The sequence below is a fragment of the Mustela lutreola genome, chromosome 5, assembly GCF_030435805.1.
Source record: "Mustela lutreola isolate mMusLut2 chromosome 5, mMusLut2.pri, whole genome shotgun sequence".
NCBI classification, from domain to species: Eukaryota; Metazoa; Chordata; class Mammalia; order Carnivora; family Mustelidae; genus Mustela; species Mustela lutreola.
The window spans coordinates 50,900,610-50,913,720 of NC_081294.1; the positions used below are offsets into that span (position 1 = coordinate 50,900,610).

The 13,111-nt window shown below is 45.7% G+C and overlaps 1 long non-coding RNA gene across 1 annotated transcript; it reads left to right on the forward strand.

Moving 5' to 3' along the window:
- The first annotated feature begins 8 nt into the window (after positions 1–8).
- LOC131831858 (uncharacterized) lies at positions 9–5,944 on the forward strand. Its single transcript, XR_009353828.1, has 2 exons — positions 9–124; positions 4,941–5,944. It is a non-coding gene; the product is annotated as an uncharacterized LOC131831858 (long non-coding RNA).
- Positions 5,945–13,111: the final 7,167 nt, after the last annotated feature.

A 13,111-nucleotide genomic window follows, 5' to 3' on the forward strand; every position in this document is an offset into this window, starting at 1 on the left:
CCCGTCATGGGCGGGAGCGCGCCGTCCCGGTCACGTGGGCCCGCCCGCGGCTCGGTGCGCTCCCTTCGGCCTCAGTTTGGAAAAAAACTTCTGCGCTGGTGACGGCTTGAGTGTGTCAATGCAGGTATCTGTGTAGTTAGAGCTTGTCAGAGTGTTTGAAGGTTTCCATGCACGAGAGTGATGGCTACCCAGGCGTTTGTAAGGGTGTGGGTATTTGTGCGTGTGTCCGAAGAAACCTCTGTATTGCTTGCACGTGAGCATTCATCTAGCTTCCGACCAGAGGGTGCGGGTGGGCAGGACAGCTATAGCAGCGTAAATTCCCCGGGTATGGAATTTGCCTGTACTTGAGTGATTATGAATCGTGTGTGCATGTTTAGGGGTGTGTGTGTGTGTGTGTGTGTGTGTGCATTCTCAAGTGCGTGTCATCAGGGCTCCTGTATGCACATATACACACGTCCAAGATTGCTGCTGGCGGGGAAGTGGGGGGAGGGCGCTGAAGTGCACTTCATTTGCTGGGTGTACACAACAGTGGCTGGATATCTGCGTGCTCCATACACGTTGAAATGTGCGTATGGGTGTGCACAACCACGTACCAGTGTGTATGTGCATGATTTCTGGGTGGCATCTGTGTAGCGGCTCATTCTGGGTGTGTTTATATGTACACGTGCCTTGGTGTAGATTCCGTCCAGATGTGAGTGTGCACATATGAAATAGTGCCCTGCCTCCCAGCCCTCATCTCCCTCCTCCCAGGAGGTAAAGCTTCCCTGGCTTCACTTACTCTCTGCCCCTGCCTCCAAGTCCCAGAACAGGCAGAGTTGCAAGAACCTGAACAGGTTGCAAGTAGACACTAGAAGAAAGAAAACCACTTGGGGATAAAAATATATGTTTATAAAAAATAAAAAAATTTAAAAAAAAATAAATAAATAAATTTAAAAAAAAAAAAAAAAAGAAAGAAAACCACAGAGGCTCGGCCTTCGCTTCTTCCTCCTCTTTCCACCGCTCTCTTCTATGAGCTTCCAGCATTTTACTCCGAGGCCAGAGCATCTGCCTAGCAGATGGTATATGACCTACATTCAGAATTTTAATGCAGATATGCGTTTGAACTCTGCTGGTTCCACCACCTAAGTCCTTTACCTCATGGATGGTGTTTCATCTTCTGAAAGTAGAGAGAGTAATGATTATATTATTGCGTTGTCTTTCCCCCTCGAAGATGGCCCACTCCCCCATAAAGGTGTTTGGTAAGCCACTGAACTATGTAGAGAATTATTACTAATATTACATAAACAGTAGCTGAGACTGAAAGTTAGCAGGCTTAAAGGGTGTTCATCCAACAAACATTTGATAAGCCTCAAAATGTTATCTGTCAGTCCCTGAGCCAGGTGCCAGGGATATGGAGGTAAACCAGAAATGTCTGGTGCCTGTCCTCGTGGAACTTGGAGTCTCATGAGGATGACATGAGTGGCTACAAGTGAAATGAGTATCACAGAAGAAGAAAACACTGGGTATGAAACTGGGTGTTCAGGGGAAGACCTGGTTCGAGCCCTGAGGGAGGGTTGGGACTCGTTTTGGTGTAGGGGAGTGTGAGCTCTAAACACAGAGGAAAGGTTGGACATGTGAAGTAGGGTTTAGTGTGTTGATTCTTAGATGGCTAGAAAGGGGACTTCTGTCCACCACTCCCTGTGGGTACCTTGGTCTGTTCCCAAATATGTCAGGAATGAAAAAGGTAAGGAAACCTTGCCTCGACTGCGTGGATGCCATTCACAACCTAAAGGGCTCCAGGAGAGAGTAGGAATCTCCCTTGTATTACCCATGGGGGTCCACAGCCATAGAGTTTGAAATCCCTGACATGCTCTTGTTGGTAAGGCGAGGGTTGAAGAGAAGTACAGGAAAGGGAAAAGAAGTACAGGAGAATGGCACCTGGGAAGCACTTAATACACGTTTAATGGCTGAATGAATGGGTGTGGATGTTCTTCCAGCTTTGGGGGGAGACCTGGAACCGAGGTCCCCTTAAACTGAACAGAGTCCTTGGGGTCTTGTCCAGTGGTGATGGCTTCATGGAGTAGGAAATCCCAAATATTCGTGAAATGGCTGTTCTAGGAGCTGCAGGGGCTGCTTCAAGATGGAAAGGGGCAGGGCGCCTGGGTGGCTCAGTGGGTTAAGGCCTCTGCCTTCGGCTCAGGTCATGATCCCAGGGTTCTGGGATTGAGCCCTGCATTGGGCTCTCTGCTCAGCAGGAAGCCTGCTTCCTCCTCTCTCTCTCTCTGCCTGCCTCTCTGCCTACTTGTGATTTCTGTCTGTCAAATAAATTTAAAAAATCTTAAAAAAAAAAAAAAAAAAGATGGAAAGGGGCTCAGAACTTCCTCGGTCTAGCCTGTTTCTGCCTTTAATTCAGTCCACAAACATTTGTTACTTGTCTTGAGTGTGGGGACAAGGAGGTGAACATCTTGTTCACAGGGAATGAGAAGACAAATCAGTCTAAGAGGCATAATGCGGTAAATGCTATCAGTAACATATAAAGTGTACAAAATGAGGATTTCCCTACTTGTTTGATTCAGCTTGATTCATTTTTAAAAAAATATTTTACTTATTTATTTGTCAGAGAGAGAGAGAGACCACAAGCAGGGGGAGCCACAGGGAGAGGGAGAAGCAGGCTCCTTGCTCAGTAGGGAGCCCAATGAGGGTTTGATTCCAGGACCCTGGGATGATGACCTGAGCAGAAGGCAGACACGTAACCGACTGAGCCACCCAGGAGCCCCTCAGTTCAATTCATTTCATGATGCTATTCATGTCTAGAGATGAAGGACACCAAGACATTTATGGCCACAGGGAGCCTATAACCCGGCAGCCACATGCCCCTGCCCCGGAGATGGCAGACTGGCTTGTTCCCCGTCTGCCCAAACCTTTCTCCGTCTGCCTTCCTGTACTATAAAGGCTGAAAAACTAAAGTCCCATTTCCCAAACTCCTTGCTGGTAGGGTTCCTGTCCTAATTTAGGGTTAGCCAGTCCTGTGCGCTTGTGCAAACCTGAATTCAACACTGAGTTAGGAGAAACAACGGAGTTTGGTGGAGAGGAGGCAGTAGCCAGGGAAGGTCCATGGTGCTGGCAATGAGCTACAAGGGGCAAGATGACTCTAGAGTTTGGGCAGTAACTCCTGGTCCCGGCTTACACCTAAAATTATGTATTCCTGTAGCCAGAGAGTGCGTCTGGTGACTCCTGGAACCTCCGCTTCCAGACTGTGGCAGAGACCGTATTCCCTTGGGCACTCAGTACTGTGTGGTGTTCTGGGAATCATTCTCGGAGGACCAGGCCAGGCCAGGCATTGCTCTGCAAGTATTCTGAGTTCACTTGATTCTCTTTATTAATTCGTGTTTTCTCAAAATAGCTAGAACGGTTTTGAACCTTCACATGAACCCTGATACACTATGCTGTGATCTATAGATGTTGTGAGTGTCAGAGTCAGAGCAGTACAAGAATGTGAGCAGTATAGCAGGGAAGACCTCCAGAGGCCCACCTTTGTTTCCTCTTTCCATGTCACCTCGACCCCATTCCAGTCCTATAAGCAACTTTCAGACCAATTAATCTATTGGTTAGATATCAAACAACAACTGTGCACAAGGCACTCTGTTTTTTTGTTCCGGTCATGGCAGTGCACAAAACAAGGGAGCTCTCTGCCTCTGTGGTGCTCTTGAAGAGACAAGTGTCGAAGGAGCACTGAAACTTAGGATTTTACACTGTGGTAAGAGTATGAAGGAAAAGAAGAGGGAACTGTGGTGTGGAGTCTGTGAGAGACCTTACTTTCCTGGGAGGTCTAGGAAGATCTCTCAAGTAGGTAACATCGAAGCCGTGTCACAAAGGATGGAAACGAGCCAGCCCTGCGAAGGTGGCGGGGGAGGAGGGAGAGAGGTGCTAGGCCAAAGGAGCAGAGTGTACGGGCCACACTAGCCATTCCCAACAGCTCCCTAATGCTCCCCTGGGTAATAGTCATAGCAGAGAGCCTCAGCCTCTTGGTGTTTCTGTAGCTTCACTAACTGGAAGTCCCCGTGATTTGACATGTTTCCAGCCACTTCTCTATTTTTTCTTGTGTCAACATTTCTCAATCTCTGCATTATTGATGCTTGAGACTGTAAGTCTTCACTGGGGGGGTACTCTCCTGGGTATTGCAGGATGGTTAGCAGGATCTTTTGGCCTTATTCTCCGGATGATGGCAGCAACCCCTTAGCCTCCAGTTGTGACAACCAAAGATATCTCCAGACGTTGCCAAATGTCCCAAGGTGGGAAAAATCGCCCTCCATTGTGAGCCATTGCCCTATGGGTAGCCCCGTTGCGGTCGGGATGGCTCCGAACGTCACCTTCACCTTTCACATGTCTGCACCTCCACTCAGGCAGGACCCTCGAACTACTCTTCTGCCTCTCCGCAAAGCCTTACCCATGTGTCTACTAGAAATTCACAGCTTTTATCTGCCCATCATCTCTCTGTCCACTGGGGAATTCCTTCTGGGTGATTCTCATGTGTCCTGGGTGGTAAGGAAAGAGTGGTCCATCTTGGTGCTCTGCCTGCCCTCTGGCTACAGGAGTAGAGGCATGTGGACCAGGCACCCCTTCCTTTTGTGCCCAGTTAAGGACCCACATGGTGGGTACGAGATCCAAGCAGATATCATCAGAATCTTCCCATGTGATTTCCATGAGATGGCACTTGCTTTTCTTCTGAATCTGTTAAGTGTAAAGAGAGAGCCCTGGGCTGCACTCGCCATTCTTCCTATCATTTGGAGAGAGCCTGCTTATGGGAGGAGCCAGTGACGTCAACATACAGATAGAAGCAGGTGCAAGAAACACCGACAGCTGGGAGAGAGAGCGTGCTCTGACCACATTATTGGAAATCTATGCAGATACTTGCAGGACAACATTGACGTTCTCATATTCATTTTCTGTCTGTTTTCCAGCCAGTGTGAGTTGTTCCTGTTAGTTACCGTGAGTTACCAAAGAGTCCTACAGTGTTATCCTTCAGTGCCCACTTCAAGTCTCTCCTCTTTCATGAAGGGCCTCTCATTACAGAATCATCTGAAGAACATGTCCTTGAATTCCTAACTAGTGGTTTGCTGGAGACAGCCCCCCATGCTGTGCCTCTGTGCTTCTCTTTCCAATTCTGAGTCAAGGAACTTCATATTTGCGTCAAAGTGGGAGTAATTACGCTATGGAGATCAGCAAATGTGACAAATCAATCAAGACTCTCTTCCCCCAGCCGAGGCTCCAGCCTATTCACCAGCACAGCACTGTCTGAATGCCATGTCAACTGGACCACCCACTCGGATATTAGTCATGTACCAATTTGTGACAGCTCTTGCTTTTTGAATGTGGTGAGGTTGGGAGGGCAAGGACCCCTGACCTACACTGCATCTGAATCTCCAAAGGAGGAAAGGTCCTGAGGAATAGTTTGGTCTGTGGTCTTCATTGTACACATGGGGAAAAAGAGGACAGAGACCTTCAGGGACTTGGTAATTCGTTGTGAAGTCAAGGCAGAGAAAGTCTACCATCTTTTGTCTTCCACCCATGATTAAAATGTAGGCCTTCCTGGCCTTCTTCTTTGTCCTTTTACAGCCCTTTTCTGCAATTTTGGCACAAAAGAGGGTTTAAAGTGATTGTTGAATCATTCCAAATAGCTAATGGCCAAGACCCAAATTGTCAATGCTTACTTTCAACAAGGGGCTTTGGGCTGTGAAGTTCTCCAGGATGAGATCATTCCAGATGGGGTCTTCTTACTGTGGCAGCACTAGGGAGACAGCTGCTGAAAGAGAGGACTTGCTGTCCTTCCATAGAGAGATTGAGATGTTGGAGTGAGTGTTGGCTTCCCTGTGTATTATGTCACTTAGAATCAAACAAGATGATAGTTGAACTGCAAGGAGAGCTTGCAGACTATAAAAATTGAAAATACACAGTTTATGTTTGACATAGCTGTTCTGTTTCCACAACTTATTCTGGAAATGTGCATAAATATAGTCATTTCAACGGTGTTTGAACTAAAAGACTGGAAACAATCTGAATGGCTCACCATCGGGAACTAATTAAATATGTACTTACACAGAGGCAGTACTCTATGTACTACTATAGAATTATCTGCAAGATACTTTGTTTAGTGAGGACTATAAGGAGTGGAACAGTGTGTATAGTTTGCTAGCATCCAAGTTAAAAAGAGGTGAGGAAAACACACAGAAAAACACATGACCGTATGAACATAATCTACCTCAAGAAAGATACGAAACATCATGACCCAAAAGGTTGTCTCTAGAGAGGGGAACTGGAAAATAGTTGTAAAAGGAAGATTTATTATTCACTGTATAGGGCAATTTGACTTTTAAAACATGGGAGTCTAGTACTTATTCTATATCCCTCCCTCAATAATATAAAATAAAATAAAAGACTATACTGTGTTATAGTCCTTGGAAATTCTTCCTTTGCTCTGATGGATGAGTTGGATCTGCGGCTGTGCCAGAGCTGGGAGAGTTAAAATTACTAACCCTCCCCCTACAACTATATGCTTTCTTAAAAAAGAAAAAATTCAGTGTGTTTGAGTCTTCCAAGTTTGTGATGACTATTTCTCCCATTATACAGCTGAAGGAACAGAGGCAGGGAAGCTGGCCATCTTCCCAAGGTTACAGGGCAAGCAGGATCCAGAGATGCCATGTGAGCTCAGCTCTTGTTCAGTCATAGGTTCTTCTGTGGGGGCCACATTGCAGCTGGGCGATGGCTTCCGCAAGCACAGGGTCTTTGCAGGAGGGAAAAGAAGAACCAGAGAGCATGGAGAGGCTCCTTTGGCCCAAGGTTTCAGTAGAGTTAAAGCCCTGAGCTAGCAAGATTCCCAGCACGAATGAAGTCAGACCAAAATAGTTACCACTTATATTCAACAGGAAATGACCCAGAAAAGATCCAACCACTTTCCAGATGTAACTTGAAGGGCCTCAGTTGAAGGGACATTCTGGAATCTAATGCAAAACGCTCTTGAGGATGTTTCTCAAGCCGGTGTGGGGACCAGAAAGGAATAAGACATTTGATTTGAGGGAAACGCCCTGCTAAGAAAGTCGAAACCTTTTGCTTTAGGGAATCAATGTTTGATAAAGCAGCATAGGAATGAGTATAGAAACCAAGGCCTTGCCATGTTCTGCCAGCATAATGTGGGGAGGGGCTGTGAGAAATAAAGGACCTGTCTCTACCTTTTGTCTGGCAAGAAAAGCAGAAAATCTAAGATTGAGGAGATGATGCACGATTAGACTGTGTAAGTGAGATGTAGCTAGTGGCTAGAAAGACTTTTTTTTTTTTTTTTTGTCTATCAGCTGTTGTGCAGTGAACAGAGACTAATTTGTCTAAATCTTGTATTTCGAAAGACCTACAGATTTCTCTGAAGACACTTAGCTCTATAGGTCTCATCCACTTATTTTACGATTGGCATAATAAAAAAAATCGTTATATGTGCTACTGCTTGTGAAGAAAAAAGGTTACACATACACACACCTAACCTCTGGTTAGCAGAAAAGAGAGAACAGAAGCACTAGTTCAATGATATAAGAGAAAACAACCAATTCCGAGAGTGAGACATTCCTTCAAATGTCATACAAAATTAAAAGGTGTTTAATAAAATTAAGAAGATATTTTGGGGGCAATTGGAGAAACCTTGAATATGATCTGAGTGTTAGATAGTATTAGGGAGTTACTGTCAGATGGATGCTGAGGTATGCAGGGGTGAAGAACACAATGTTGGAACTCACTTTAACATGGTTCAGAACATGCACGTGTGTGTGTGGACACATACACACACACACACACGGTTATTACGTTATACTCTCTTAGCTTCGAACTCCACTGGCTCTATGTCAAGGTTGGGACTGCTAATTCCTTCCTCTTTGCCCCCTGGTCTTCTGTTAGTCAGACAATAGGGGGCACTAGAGGGAGACTGGAAGTGTAGACTTGGCCAGGAACTTGCTCCTTTCTGTTTTGCTTCCTGTTACTGTCAGTGTCACCCAAACAACAGTTCCTCATGCTGGCAATGACAGAATCATTTCCTTTGGGAGCAGCTGGTTCAAGTTTCCATTTTTTCCACAATCTCAGAACCAGCCTCATTATGCTTCTTCAGACATACAGGTTTCAGCTGGCAGATGTCTTTCCTGTCCCAGCCCCATGGGTCCCTTTATCCGAGCTATTAGGTTTTATTAATCCCAAGCTCTTCTCCTTTCTCCCAGCTTTTGGGCTGGTAACTGCTTTCTGCATTTACTACTGTATTTTCTTTGCCTTTCCAGTTTTCTAATGCCTGGTTAACAATGCTTTATATTAAATTCTGTCTGTGAATGTAATTGGTAGAGTTTGTGCCCCCTGACTGAATCTTGACTGATGCAGAAATTGGTACCAGAAGTCATAGGAAACAGACCCTCAGAGATGAAATTTTTTAGGTGTTTGGATTTGTCTCTAGACCTGAGTGCACTCTTGAGCTTCTTGTCACGGAAATGGGATGCTGGTAACCCATGCCACAGAGCGGCACTGATTAGTCAAATTATTGGCTGTAGATCATCCTGATGAACTTCCTGAGATCAAGTGGCTGACTGGGATAATAATGACTGGGAGGACTGTGGGTGGGATGCCTTCTTCTGTGGGCACGGGAGTGCTTACAGAAAGAAAATGACACCCTCAGCTCTTGAAAGTCTCAGCTCAAGTCCTGGTTAGGGGATTCTAAAAAGTATCTCAAATCTCTTGTAGTTGCAAATTCAGACGCAATACTTAACTGGGAGGGCTGCAGAATTTAAATGTAAATTGAATTCATAGCCTATGTCTCTCAGTCAAGTTGGGATGAGAACTGGGACAGTGTCGAATTCTAAGACTTGGAATGAAGACATCAGCATGGGCTTGGATGAAGCTAAAAATCTTTTTTTTTTTTTAATTTTTTTGAAAGATTTTATTTGACAGAGAGAGAGCACAAGTAGGCAGAGAGGCAGGCAGAGAGAAGAGGACGCAGGCTCCCCACCGAGCAGAGATCCCAATGCGGGGCTCGATGCCAGGACCCTGGTATCGCCCTCCACCCGCAAGGACAACAAGAAGCCCCAGTTCAGATGTATCTTCTCTTTATTTCTGCAAGTCTATACACGTATATACGTTTACATGACCAATCAGCGAGCAGGGTACAGGAGGGAGCGAACCAGGCTGTGCACCTAAATGAACAACTTCGCTAGCAACCAATGCTGTTTACTTCCTCTTTGGGCGTTCCGCTTAGTCTCACGAGGCAATCCTAACCTGGCAACTAGCCAGGTGCCATCTTTTAATGGCGGAGGCCGCCCTGGCCAGGGGTCTGCCTCCGACATCTCCCCCTTTTTTATGGCAGGGATTGTGCCTGTCTTAGGTTGTCAATGGCGGGGAATATCCTTACCCGTCATCAGACGGCAGATATCAATGATCTGCGTCCTGTTTTAGGTTGGTATATTTCCCCCACCAATCTTACCTGTCGTTGACTACCGATCCAGCATACTTAGCCACACTTGGGGGGATGTTCCAGCCTCGATGGCTAAAAACAAGGCCTGCACCATGGCTTGCTGTTGCCTAGGTTGCTGTCGCCTCCAAATTTGCAGTTTCCTTACTAGTAGAATCAAGCCCACTACGAGGATTGTCATCAGACCAATTACGCTAGCCCATTGTTTTGTAAAGGTTAACACATCTTGCAATGTTTTGATTATCTCTGGGAGGGTTGCAAGCTCAACTCTGGTGTTATTTATCCTTGTTATGCCTAGTAGCAGGTGCTGAGTGTAGTTTTGGAATTCTGCGGACTAATTCCTCCGCAAGTATTGGGAGAGCTGTCAGGAGACATTCTGTAAGTCACTCATATTAGTATAGGCTATGGGAGTTACACAAATTGCCGGGAAAGGTGCTATACATCCCAGTCCCAATAGGGCCCCCAATATGTCCACTTGTTCTTGAACCAAATCTACTCTCTGGTTGACTATCAGGATTCCTGCTTGCAGATGTGCATTGATCTGAGTCTGTGTTTGAAGGGCAGCCGCCGTTCCTTCTGCAAGGGTGTTCACAGCTTCCACGGTGGGTCTAGTTGCAGCAAGTGAGACTGCTGCTGCCGTGGCAGCTGCTATAGATATAGCCGATGCTGTCACAACGGCAGCTGTGATATCAAAATCTCTCTTCTTTCTGGATAGCACCACCAGTAACTTGTCCTCTGGAATGGAAACTGGAATAGGAACATGGGTAGGGATACGCATAATCACAGCCAGCTTGAAGGCCGTGACATTCCAGCACTGGGAAAGATAGCAATTCTTAGTGCAATTCAACGTATCATTCAGCTCGCTAGCATTTGTTCCGAGGAAAAGGAATGGTGGCGAGACACATATGGGAGTGGGCTGATAAGTAATATTGGGACAAGACACATTAACTGTTGTCTCAAAGGTACTAGAGTCATTTTGTTTATAAGAACAGTTGAGGAATTTGCCACCATTTAACATGGACACTGCTGAGATATCAGTACAGGCTCCTAGCAAGTTACAGACCTGCCATGCATCAAAGGGAGAGGAGGGATTGCCTTGCTTAGGATTTTGAAAGGAATAATTGTACCCTGTAAAGGTAGTATTTTTATAAGTAGGAAAGCATGGAGTGAATGTAAAGCTATGCATTTCATTGATGTAAACTGAGCGCAAGGTATTCTGACATCCAGACCACTCCGGTGGCCATACCCTGTTATTGGTGCATCTGGGCAACTTAAAAGGTTGATATGGCCCCGAGGCATTAATAGGTTTCACAGGGGCCAAACCCTGGATCACAGGTGGTCCCATTGAGGTATGTTTAGCAAGCCTTCATCTAGGAACCATGGAGCCGCCTTTTCCACTGTATTCAAAAAGACCTGAGCAGTTTTTGCTTTTAGTGGAGTTCCATTGGCTTTCAGCAGGTCTTTTAAAGACCCTTCCAACCGCACTTTAGATACTTCAGATCCCATTATGAACACACAGACAACAGACGCGGATGTTAAAGACACTAACTAACACATTAACCTTTTACACGCATATACTTCAGTCAACCTTTACACCCCGCTTTACCGCGGACTTCCCACTTTTGAACGTGGCTAATGTCCCCGCTTACCTGCGGACCTTTACTCCCCGCTTTCCTGCGGATTACCTTGCAAGATTCCTTTATTTAGTTCCCGGGTGCCGGCACCATTTATCGCCCTTGACCCGCAAGGACGACAAGAAGCCCCAGTTCAGATGTATCTTCTCTCTCTTTATTTCCGCAAGGCTACACACTTATATACGCTTACATGACCAATCAGCGAGAGGGTACAGGACAGAGCGAATCAGGCTGTGCACCTAAACAAACAACTTCGCTAGCAACCAATGCTGTTTACTTCCTCTTTGGGCATTCCGCTTAGTCTCACGAGGCAATCCTAACCTGGCAACTAGCCAGGCGTCATCTTTTAATGGCAGAGGCCGCCCTGGCCAGGGGCCTGCCTCCAACACCTGGGATCATGACCCAAGCCAAAGGCAGAGGCTTTAACCCACTGAGCCACCCAGGCACCCCTGAAGCTAAAAATCTTAACCCCTAAATCACTCTGAGCCTTCTTTGCCTTCACCCTCCATGACTGAGATTAGGCTTCCTCTGCTTGAAGTCTCTATATTAACCTCACCTGAGGCAGACGCTTTTCAAGGAGATGCCTTTACTCTGCAAGATCTACCGTACTAACCCTTATTGCCACTAGACCCATAAATAGAGTCAGATTCAGCATATTACAAGGAAACAAGTTCAGAGTCTGATCCTGAAGAAAAGATTTTATAATTCAAAATAACCGCAAGATTTTTTTCTAATTTACATAGGCCGAAACCTGGTGAATATGTGTAGAATGGGATTCTAAGAGCATTAGACCCAAGAAGGCAGACGATAAAAGGCCAGATTTACTGATATGGGTGTGCTTATCAGGGATTCTCTATTTAATGTGTTAACCTATATTAAGAATTTACTTATTTGGACTCAGTATTGACCTACATATAAGAATCAGTTTGAGATTCCAGAACTTCCCTGGCATAATGTAGAGAAAGGAATGGAAAACTGTAGGGAGAGAGAAGTGTCGGAATAGACATATTATGTGTGACTTTCAAACTTCCGTCACTACTGTCCTCTACTACATGGTTCAAGAGGACCTAGTGGACACTCCTTCATTAAGGTAGCAAGCATTACTGATCAAGCATCAGTATTCTTGAGAATCTCTGTGGTGGCTGTTCTCTTTAAGCTGGCATAAAAGGTGCTGTCACCAATTCATTCCTGTTCATTAATTTCATCTGGATTGAGGAGTAGAGTAGCAGAGACTAAGCAGCAGTGTTTAGTCACTAGAAATAAGGGGAACGTGTTTAACATAATACACAGCAGGGACAAAATGGCCATCAAAATGTTTTGACTCTCAGGGATCACTGACGGTAGCTGTTGATGGTTACTTGTATGTGTCAATTTGGCTGGGTAGTGGGGTGCCCAGATGTTTGGTAAACATTACTCTGGCTGTTTCTGTTCTCAGATGAGATTAACATTCAGATGGTGGTGGACTTTGAGTAAAGCAGATTGCTCTCCAAAATGGGAGTGGGCCTCATCCAATTAGTTGTAAGCCTGAATAGAATAAAAAGACCAACCTTCCCAAGCAAAAGGGGAATCTCTAGCAGACTGTCTTCAGACTGCATCTGCTTTCCTGCCTGTCCGGCTACTAGCCCACCCTGCAGATTTGGGACTTGCCAAGCTTCCATAATGATGCGAACCAGCTCCTTATACTAAATCTCTTCTATGTACATACACACATGTCCTATTGGTTCTTTTTCTCTGGAGAACCCTAATACAGGAGCTAGTTGGTACAGTGGACCTAGGAATAAAATAGATGGGTCTATGAAATATTACTTGGTCTACACATTAGGAAAAACTCTAGGTCTGGTGTTCAGAAGTCTGACTAAAGTCACTACAGAGAGAGAGACTCTTGGGACGCCTGGGTGGCTCAGTTGGTTAAGCAGCTGCCTTCGGCTCAGGTCATGATCCCAGCATCCTGGGATCGAGTCCCACATCGGGCTCCTTGCTCCGCAGGGAGCCTGCTTCTCCCTCTGACTCTGCC